The following is a 10,731-nucleotide window of genomic DNA, read 5'->3' on the forward strand; positions in this document are numbered from 1 at the left end:
CATTGCATTTGAGTTGACAGAATGGAATACTCACTATTCTACAGGAGGATATATTTTCTGAAAGAACTCGGAAATACCAGAGTACTATATAGAAAACTCATGGTACGAAGTATAAACGTTGATCAGATGGAAGCTCTCGCGAAAATTGTAAAATTCATGCTGAATGGCTCGCTCAACATCTTGCAACATGATTATGAGACATTTAGAAGACACATGATTATGCTAAGACAAGTCATTTCTCCGGCTATATCAAGAAAACGAAATAGTCTTTTGAGGCATCATAGTTTACTGCCTAGATTATGAAGGGAGTATTATCTCAATCAAACGATCATTCTTGAAATTCCAAACGCAAACGAATAGATTCGTATATAGCATTTATATTCTATCTTCGAGTCAATACCACTACGAAAGATTCTACGGACCCATCTTTGGGAGGATGCGATGCGTGGTTGCCAATGATCTGTTCGAGGATTAAGAATAATCAGAAATTGTTCCTGAAGTTGAAATAACAGAATATTGTTTGGAAAACGAGGAGAACAGGGTGCAATCCTCTGGAATACCGTGAAAAGTTGTAAGATCGTAAGTCACTGGTGCAGACTTAAAAATCTCGTACACTTGGCCTGCTACACATCAGATAGTATCCACTTCATATAACTATATATTTACAAGAAAAAAAAGAAAATGCAAAAAGTAACAAACTAAATTTTATTTTGCAACCATACAAAAAGTATACTTCTCTAAAAATGTACAATAAATAAGTAAAATGCTTGTATTTTCTACCTTTTGACAAGCTTATTACATTCATTAAAATTGTATTCAATGTATATCGTTTTTTTATTTTATAATGGCCATGTCACCCGTTTCACCATTTCGTTTTACGTAGCGTTTGTCGTCAAAACTACAGAGGCCGGTTTTTCTGATGGTGTATACGTGCAAGTCTTGTCTGTCACTTCTGATGGAATTCATATCACACATTATCGTCTTAGATTTAAACAGTCATTCTAGATACATATCGTGACGTAAATCATGCACGATGGTACATTTATTGATACCCTTAGCTATCTGTTTTGACTTAAGGTCAGAGCTGTTATCGTAAGCATAGGAATACATTTTAGGTCTCAGTCCGACAAACTCTTGTAAAATCTTCCCACCCAATTCGTCTTTAAACTTTCCCGGTATTTTTTTGTTCGTAACGTCATAGATTGGATGATTGGTAGGATAATTGGATAGATCGAACAGGTGTTTGTCTTCGTGTAGTGTTTAGTACAGGTCTGAAACCTCCGATATTTCGTACATCAAACTGTCAGTGTCAGTCATTAACAGACGTATGTTCTGGTATTTAGATAGCATGTGGTTGTAATGGAAATCATACATGATACATTTAGAGAGATCCAAAATACACTGACCGACATATACAGGTTTGTCGAGTATCAGTTTAATTTTACTGTTTTCTATTCCCACTAAGTCCTCGTTGAATATTTTAAATCTTTGAAAAGACGGTTTTGCTACGTACTTTTTCATTTTCTTTTTTGTGCGAGACAGTTTTATGTCAACCCTGTTGCGTACGTTCTCCATCGTTTTACCAAAGACAGAGTTATTCATTAATTTAAAGAAATCTTTTTCGAATTCGTAAGATGTTTCCCTTCTTTTTTGATTGTTAAAATCAATGTAAGACTTCAACCACGTTTCATTCCTAACTCTAAGTACAGTTGTAAGTTTCTATAATGACATATATATTTCGTCTTGTTTTCTAGCGAGGGTACGAGTTTAGGGGTGGCAATGCGTCCCCACAGTTTGCTGTAGGTATGTTTGGGACTGGGGTGTAATTCTTTCCATAATTCTTTGCTATGAGGGGATAACATTTCATCGGGAATGACTTTAGTTTCCGGAGCGAGCGAATAGTCCGAATGGAGATTGTGTAGTTCTGACGGGTATTCTAGATCTACCTCTAAGACGTAACCCGTATCACTATCTATAGGTATGTTTTGAACATCAAAATGTTCCACATTGTCAACCCACTGGAAATATCCCATCGGTAACGGCTCGGACATGGCCTTACCGTACAGATTGTTACAATCTGTATAGAGAATATATTTGTTGGGTTTAGAGGAATCATAAGTTTCTGGATTGTTAGCTTTGGAGTATTTGTTTGATATCATAGACACACCACCCCGTACCCCGCTCTCAAAAAACAGATACATATCTGAATCAGTCAGTAATTCTAAACTAACCCCAGTCATTTTGAGTGCAGCACTCCATGCAAGTCCAGGACTCGTATAAAAATGAGCCGGATCTAACTTGTAATAGTTCATTCACATGGTTCTAAAATTTTCAAACTCGTCTGCTAGGAGACGAACATCCGTCTTCAAATAGAGATCATGATATTCTCCTAAATTCCTAATGTTTAGTGTATTCCAAACACTCTGCGCATGCTCATAATCTGTTTTGCTAATGTTTGATTTGCTCAGTTGACTGTAAAAGGCTGACTTTGATGGTCAAGATGTTTCGTCAAATCTGTCTGCACTGTCTACATACTCGTATGGGTAAACTCCTTTTCTCAACAACAATTGTGCATGCTTTGTCGAAAATTCATTGGATAGATGTTTGAATGACCCTAATCCTTCTTGAGCTAGATTGTTGACTAGTGATTCTAGACTCTGAGACATGAATTGGAACGAATCTATGAAACGTAGATTTCCCAAACTGAATGAAATGTATTTTTCCATGTTAGTTGGAATACACTTGATATCATGATCTTTAAATAAACCCATAGTTTCACATAGGATGTGCCCATCAAAACCTTTAAGATTGTGAAATACGACGGGAATAAATGTGGGAAACTGGAAATTGAGATTACAATCCTGCCAGCTAGCCCCTCTAAATTTACCCGTCAAATGACAGTGATCTCTGACTTTGATGATTTTGTCTGTAAAATGTTGACTACATATGTGACATTTTGTGCTAGTTTGAAACCTCCGCTCATTTTATGGAGACATGACTAAAGGTTCTACATGTTTTAAAATGTCTTTGATTTCGATTTCTTCTTCCAATATGTGTTCCAAAAACGTTTTACTCACGTTTGGACCGCGATAAATGACAGGAGGTTTTGTATACTTTTCGTCTACGCTAACAACCTGATAACCAAACTCGCAGGGTTCGAATTTTGTACTTAAAGTCGTACTCGATTGTTTTGGATCGGGTAGGCATGTATCCATTCTCTGAGCGAACGTTTCAAATTCAGCATAGATGACAAATGGTACTTTTAACTGTTTAGCAAAACTGACAAATTCTAATATGTCTTCACCTTCATCTGGAAGTTCTACATGTTGAGAATCGTGTTTGGAACAGTATTGAATGTGATTGTCTGATAAGTCATTTCTAGTAAACCCCTGAAGACAATAATGACAAAAATAAGTCTTATGTTGTGTTGTTTTCGTTCTAGATAAAAACTTATCAAGGTTCCTAATGAGACAATAATGACTCTTCCCACCTTCTTTTAAATACAATAAGTTGACATGATGACGTACTTGCCGTATTTTTGTGACATACATGGGAAATATGTCCTTATCCTCGTATCCAAACACATATACAGAAATGTCATTTTTTTTCAAACTTGTCCAACTGTGAAATCGTCATGGGATAAACAATCCCAGTCATATCCAGTTCCTGTTCATAAGACATATAGTTTGTCACTTGTTCCGGAACCTGATTATTGGGATGGGGAGACGCCATGATAGACCATAAGAAACATTTTTCGTCTTTGTTGATAACATTGATAAAATTAAAAGATTTAAAGGTGGCCGGTGTTGGTAAGTAGGACGAACCACTCAAAGGTGAGTAGTTGGTAGTACTAATTTCCAGTTTCACTATTTTCTTGAGTCTCCAATTAGATCCCTCTCTCAAATACTCTTGAAACGAGACCAACATTTTCTGAAACGCTTCATTCAAATTATGAAGGGAAAAAGTTTCATTTGGTAAAAATACGTAGTTTTTGCTTCGAAAATGGGGGTAGGATTGTTGTTTGTTTCCTTCGTTATCCTCCTTCTCCAGTTCTACTTGAATGCAGATGTACCATTTAATGCCGTGTAAAGAATGACACTGCTCTGTAATATGTTTCACTACTTCCTCCTGCGTATTACTAAAGAAAGTTAGTAAATCGGCATTGTCACCATCATCAGGGTAAACAGATCTCACATTGGTCGAGCCATTCAAGCTCCTTTCATCCGAAAACTGATGCGTAACCGACGTGACAGGTTCGACTATGGGGGTTTACCTATCTGGTATGAGAGACTGACACGGTCCAGATGTGGGAGACTGAGATGGTCCAGGTATGGGAGTCTGCACGTGAGAAGGTCAGGGTATGTGAGATGGTCTAGGTAGAGTTGAAACGTTCCCGCCGACTTGATGATTCTTTAGAATATGTTGATTTAAACTGTCTTTTCTAGAAAAGTATTGCAATGTGAACATGGGAATGGTTTCTCTTCTGCCAAATGTCTCTTGAAATTGTCTAATCTTCTTATACGTTTATTACAAACGTGACATTGGTAGTCCTCAGAGTCGGCCAATCGTACTTTTTTAGGAGGTGGTTGGTTTTCTTTGTCTTCTCCGAGTGTCTTTTTAGCTTTCGTAATTGTTCCGCTACAACATCGACGGGGAAGTCTCGCAATATCTGCTCTATAGATGGTAGTTCAGCCATGGTAGCCGATTACACTATGAGCTGATGTTGTCGACACCTGTAGTTATATACACCGTAGAGAAATGGTGTAATGTTTAAAGAGGGTGTACATAGGCATGATGCAATTGTGTGGTCAGTTCTTGTATCTATATACAAAGTCATAGTAGGCTGGACATCTATACATTGTGTCTTTTTATAGATGTGATGTAAAGTTGAAGAAAGAATTAGATCTTAAACGATAACCATTTACGCTTGATTGGTTTCTGTAAATTATTCAGAAAACGTTCCGGTGTATCTTCTACTGCTAACTTCCCTCCCTTCTGTTGCTTATCCGGTCTGATTTCTCAATCCTCATCAGCTTTTGTTGGTCTGTTTGATTAATTTCTTTAGTGTCGGTAGATTTTAGATTGTGATTTGTATGTTCTTCGTTTTGCGTCTGTTTTTCGTTTTTATCAGGGATGTTGTCATCTTCGATTAATTTGTCATAGTAAGTCTTTGTTATCAAGACGAGTTCTCTTGCCATTGTTGATAGGTGTTGATAAATGTTGGTAAAACTCCAAGTAAAGCTGTGAATAGCCTTCTCCTCTCCTTTGGTGTTATATTTTCAGCTAACACTTTTCGAATAGCGAGTTTCTGTTTAGATACAGTCTTTTTATCTGCTTCAGACATCGGTATGTTATCCATGACTGTATTATATATGATTTCCGTTAATAATTGTAATTGTTCTCTAGTAAGCGTGTTTATGATGATCGTTTGCTGATGTTGAGGTGCAGAAAGCATAAAGTCGAGAACATATTTCATTTGTTTGCTTCATAGATGATTGGATCCTCTCCGGGCAATATCCTAGTGCGAAGTGGGGGAAGTTCTGTCGGACCATCCACAATATTCAACTGTGGACCGTGTGGACTGACGTCGACAAAAAGATATCCATATCTTTTAGAAACGGCAGACAGGTAACTCTGTCTAAAATATTCTAGCCGTCTGGGAAACATTTGTCTTCTCAACGTCTCGATTTGTGCTTGATCTCTATAATTTCTAAACAGCATAACGTAATGAGTGTTTAAACTTAAAGTGCGCATGACCTTCCCCTTCTGAAATGCATTCTGTACTAAAAATATGACAGTTACATTTCGGTGATGTGACCTTATGCAAAACATTTTCATGAGGTGTATGGAATTAGATCCTTCTATCAAACAGTCGTCTAGTATGATTATCTTGTGTTTATCTGTAACAGCTGTGTTTCGTCTCAGATCCCTTTAACGAAGGTAATTTCTTTGATATTACGTTTAAGTTCATCAAACATAGGTTGCCAAGTATCATAACAGATCATAATCTTAGCCGTAGGTTGACTAAACAAACCATCGGCATTCTCTAATATTTGTTTCATCAGAAATGTTTTACCACTTCAAGAGCTACCTGCTAACTGTATCGTGGCAGGACAGATGATGGGAACCAGACTTGTCTGTGACATGATTCAAAATGAAAACAGGTAAGGGAAAGTTCAATGTTTCATTAATATTCTTGACAACATGAATGATATCCATCACCAGTTTGAAAACAAAACGGAAAGGAATTATAGATATAATCATATACAAATTCATCGTTATGCGTATAATCATCACTAAATACATTAACTATAGAGTTAAGAGATACATTTCTACATCTATTAAGTAAATAATATAAACAATATTGTCCACACAGGTTAGATCTATCACTCTGTAATCGTGTTACATTAAAAGCTGTACATTTTGGAAGTGAAAAGTATTTTAGTGAATGGCCATAACTGTCAAAAAAATCTTTTTTTGTTGATGATTCCATAAAATAGGCACCCAATGTCGTCCCGGTTGATGGCTTTCGTCGGTATTGACAATAAATCCAGTGGGGAATTGTTATATATGTATCGGTATGCGATCATGTGCATATACACCTATTCACAAAAATGATAAACGTTACGGTTTTATAAAGCGACTCTCTACACGAGACATAGATTGAATCATTTCGTCAATCTTTTTTCTTCTGCATATTTTTTTCTGTTCAGTATTTCTCCATTCTAAGCTAGACACATTTGTAATATAATTGTTTCTCATTTCGTTTGGAATTTTCCACCTGTTCACTTCCTCTATAAAATGTCTTATAACATCATTTTTTAATGATTGTTGATATAAGTAAAAGGCATACACAAAATTAAATAAAGAGTCCATTTTCTCGATAGTTGCTTGTATATCCTCCATTTCAGTGGTTGATGTGCATATCATGCAAAGAGTCTCAGTCTGACAATGTCTGTTTTCTTTATAAACGTTAGAATGTTCCCACTGAAATGTTGTTTGACATATTCTTTAGAGCGGAAACACTCATCTTCCATTAAATGTTTTAACACGTGTGAAGGAATACAGGATTGAATAGTAAATTGACGCCACAGTTTCTCCACTTCTAAATGGTTGACCGTTGACAGGGCTTCTTCAAAATATCTATCTACTATGTCTTCACTATCAAGCATGACACAGTCATGTCCTTGCTGGTTAGCTTGACCCTCCACACATCCTCCGCATACAAACAATTTTGATATGACATCTTTCACGCTTGATGCATAAGCTAGACATAGTAAGTTTTTCACAATCTTCTTATAAGCTTTTTCTTCATTGTGGTTTCTCATATAAGAATGAAGTCTCTCCTCAAATATATCCATTATAAATTAGCATGATACTGTGTAACCTTAGACGTGTAGGGGTATGACCATTTGTAAATACAAACAATCTGTAGACTACTTTTTTGTTCGATTTCGACGGAATCGTAGGCTGTCCAGGAGCTTAACTGTACTCCACACATGAAACAGGTGACTTTATCGCTATGTCCTGAATAAAAAAAAATCGTTATGACTTAGTTCGTTTGGAGTCTGTCGTACTTGTTTGGGCCAGTCCTTAAACGTTTGTAATCGATCCTCACATTGAATCATGAACTGGTATGCTGGTCGAATGTGGTATGAAGTATGACGGATACAGTCTGTTGTAATATCTGACATGTTAGTGTATCAAATCACTAACACACTGTAAACTTTCCGATAGAAACAGTGTCTTTTTAAAATAGTCTCCTGTTATTTGCATACTCTCTTCTCGTCTTCTTTTAAACAGATCTTCAGCTCACCTTTGACTTTTTTCACAATGACTTCTTGTGTAATTCCAAGACGACAGTCTACCTTACTCTGTGATATGCTTGTCAGAGTATGTCTTCCTTGATTATACGGTTGATAATCTCTTGTGCCATTTGTGGAGACTCTAAATGTTTACCTGATATATACATAAGGTTGCATCACTGCTATTTCAACTCACTGTGTATAGAAGTGTGACATAATCCCTCCACACATTCTTTCTTCCTTGGCTGTGTATAGAAAGCTACCCTCTACATATGTATAAGGTTATTTTTAAATCTATGTTACCGTCACCGTGGACATGTTCGGTCTTGCATAATCCCCTCCACACTTACGGTGATGTGTATTGCATTATCGCCTATTTACCTCCACATATTAATCCCTCCATACATTCTTTCTTCATTGACTTTGTATAGAAGGCTACCCTCTACATAATGATGTATAAGGTTATTTTTAAATCTATGTCGCTCTCACCGTGGACATGTTCGGTCTTGCATAACGCCCTCCACACTTACGGTGATGTGTATTGCATTATCGCCTATTTACCTCCACATATTAATCCCTCCACACATTCTTTCCTATTGTGTTGCATATTAACCCCTCCACACATTCCATGGGTTTCCGTCTCCTATTGCGTCATACACGCATATCTAGGTCAAAGGTCTGTTTTACCGGCTGGGGCTCCACACATTCCATGGGTTTTCCCTCCCCTATTGCGTCATACATGCATATCTAGGTCAAAAGGTCACCCTCCACACCCTCCACAAAATGTGTGGAGGCCTAGCCGGTAAAATACCACTACTGGAAGCAGCCCATCCAGGGTACTACTACATCATTCCTTCAAAAGATCTGTCTAGCGAGGACGTTACAAAACTTACAGTGCCACAGGTACAGACTATTGGGTTATCGAGTGAAACGTTGAAGAAGCAATTAGAAGAATACATCAAGCACAGCAAGAAAGGGGAAGTCAATCTTATATTTATGGAAACACCGACTCTAAATGGACCATCGGTTACCTTCGAGTCTCGTATGAACAGAGGAGTAATGGTTTTAATTGACTGCGTCTTCGGTGTAAAATGCTCAACATGGCCAAACAAACTGGACAACTTCTTCACTTGGGAAAGACATTGTGAATGGCCATGCGTCACATTACTGGGAGAAATTAGAGAACAGGGGTGTCATCTGGTAGCTACCGTGTCACACGACAGCTGCTTACGCCCCTTCGAGTGGAGATTATCGTCAACAAGGGCAGAGAAAATGTTAGCCTGGTCTTTATCAGAAAAACAACGCCTTGCATATCAGATTGCAAAGTCGTTGATCAAATCACACGACAAGGCGAAATGTATCGCATCCTGTTTCGTTAAGACGGCTCGTTTCTGGCTTTGTGAAGAACGTCAGCAAAGCGTCTGGACGGCATCATCAAATCTTGAGAATATAAAATGCATATTGGAAAAACACTTCATTTCTTTGCCAACAAAAAGGTTCCAAACTATTTTGTAGAAGAAAACAATCTTGTCGACCACTTTGAAGACGAGATATTCGTGCATGCTATTGAGGGTCTTATGGAGCTGAATGGAATGTTACTACCCAGACTTGCAAAACTTTTACAACGCGTATCAGTTATGCCAGTGGAGTTTCAACAAACCCCAGCAGAAATGATTGCATCGAAAAGTTCAAAAGCGTTACTTGAGTATTTGTGTGTTAACTTTTGTTTTGGAAGTATAGCTCACACAATTTTATCTCAGATAGAAAACAAAACGCATGTCAACTATCTGTACTTAGCTGAAGCTATGTTCAAACATCTGACAAGTTCATCGCACGTCGAACAAATTAACACAGCTGTGAAACACGCAACAAATGGGCGTTTATCGTGCCAAGAGGTAAACAAGGACAAGGGGTGGTCTCTGTCAAGGTTAGGCTTACATTCTGCATGTAGCTTTCTAGAAAATATAATCCAATACTTCCAGTCAAAGGAATCCGACATGGAAATAATTTGGAAACTTTGTGTAGAACTGGCAAATATTGCAGCTACCCTTTGGAATGGTTATTGTCAGCCACAAAATGCAGGAGCAACTGTTGTAAATGACTGTATTTATTTGCTAGACAGAAGCGCCTGCATCATGAGTATGCCTTCACATACACACAGAAATATTGGAAACGGTATCCTCGATATCGTATAGAACCAACAAATAATCCAAACAAACTATGATTTTATTTCTTGGAAATGTGGATAATATTGCTTATCAAATATCAACGAGAGTGTAGCTACCAATTTGGGATCATAGGTCGAGGGAACAAAGACAACATGCGACTTCCAATCTGTGTTCGACGACTGGTGGATTTCATGCTTTTCTATGACAATGATAAAACAAAGGTTCTTTTGCAGATCGATTCAGCCTTGTTTGGTGGGAAACCAATTGCGAACTCCCTGAAGATAAAAAGTGTTCAGCATTCGTCTACAAACTTGAAAATGGACGGGTTAATTAACTTAACAAAACTGAAAATCCGCGCGAAAGCATACAGGACGGACGTAGAAAAGGACCAGCTGCAGGTGGAACTTGGCAAACTGTGTTGCATTAAAGGAAAACAGTGCAACTCCTCAGAGGATCAATATAAATGGCACAGCCGGTCTCAAGAATATTTCAGAGATGATCTCAGTTCTTGTCCCTCGGACATATCAGTGAAAGTTGATTTTGCGGCTTTTTTGTTTACTACCAACCGTAATAATGAAAGCATTGGCCTTCTTCAAGACGTCTTCACATGTGCAGGGGAAGAAACCGCCATGAATACGTACATTATCAACACATACTGTACCCTCCTTGAAGAGTTACAACAACTCGTAGGCAACACATTTCCAATAGTAATACCATCACTTTTGATCGGGTGCTACTACATTCTTGCAACTTACAAG

The sequence above is a fragment of the Mizuhopecten yessoensis genome, unplaced genomic scaffold, assembly GCF_002113885.1.
Source record: "Mizuhopecten yessoensis strain PY_sf001 unplaced genomic scaffold, ASM211388v2 scaffold2329, whole genome shotgun sequence".
Lineage (NCBI taxonomy): Eukaryota > Metazoa > Mollusca > Bivalvia > Pectinida > Pectinidae > Mizuhopecten > Mizuhopecten yessoensis.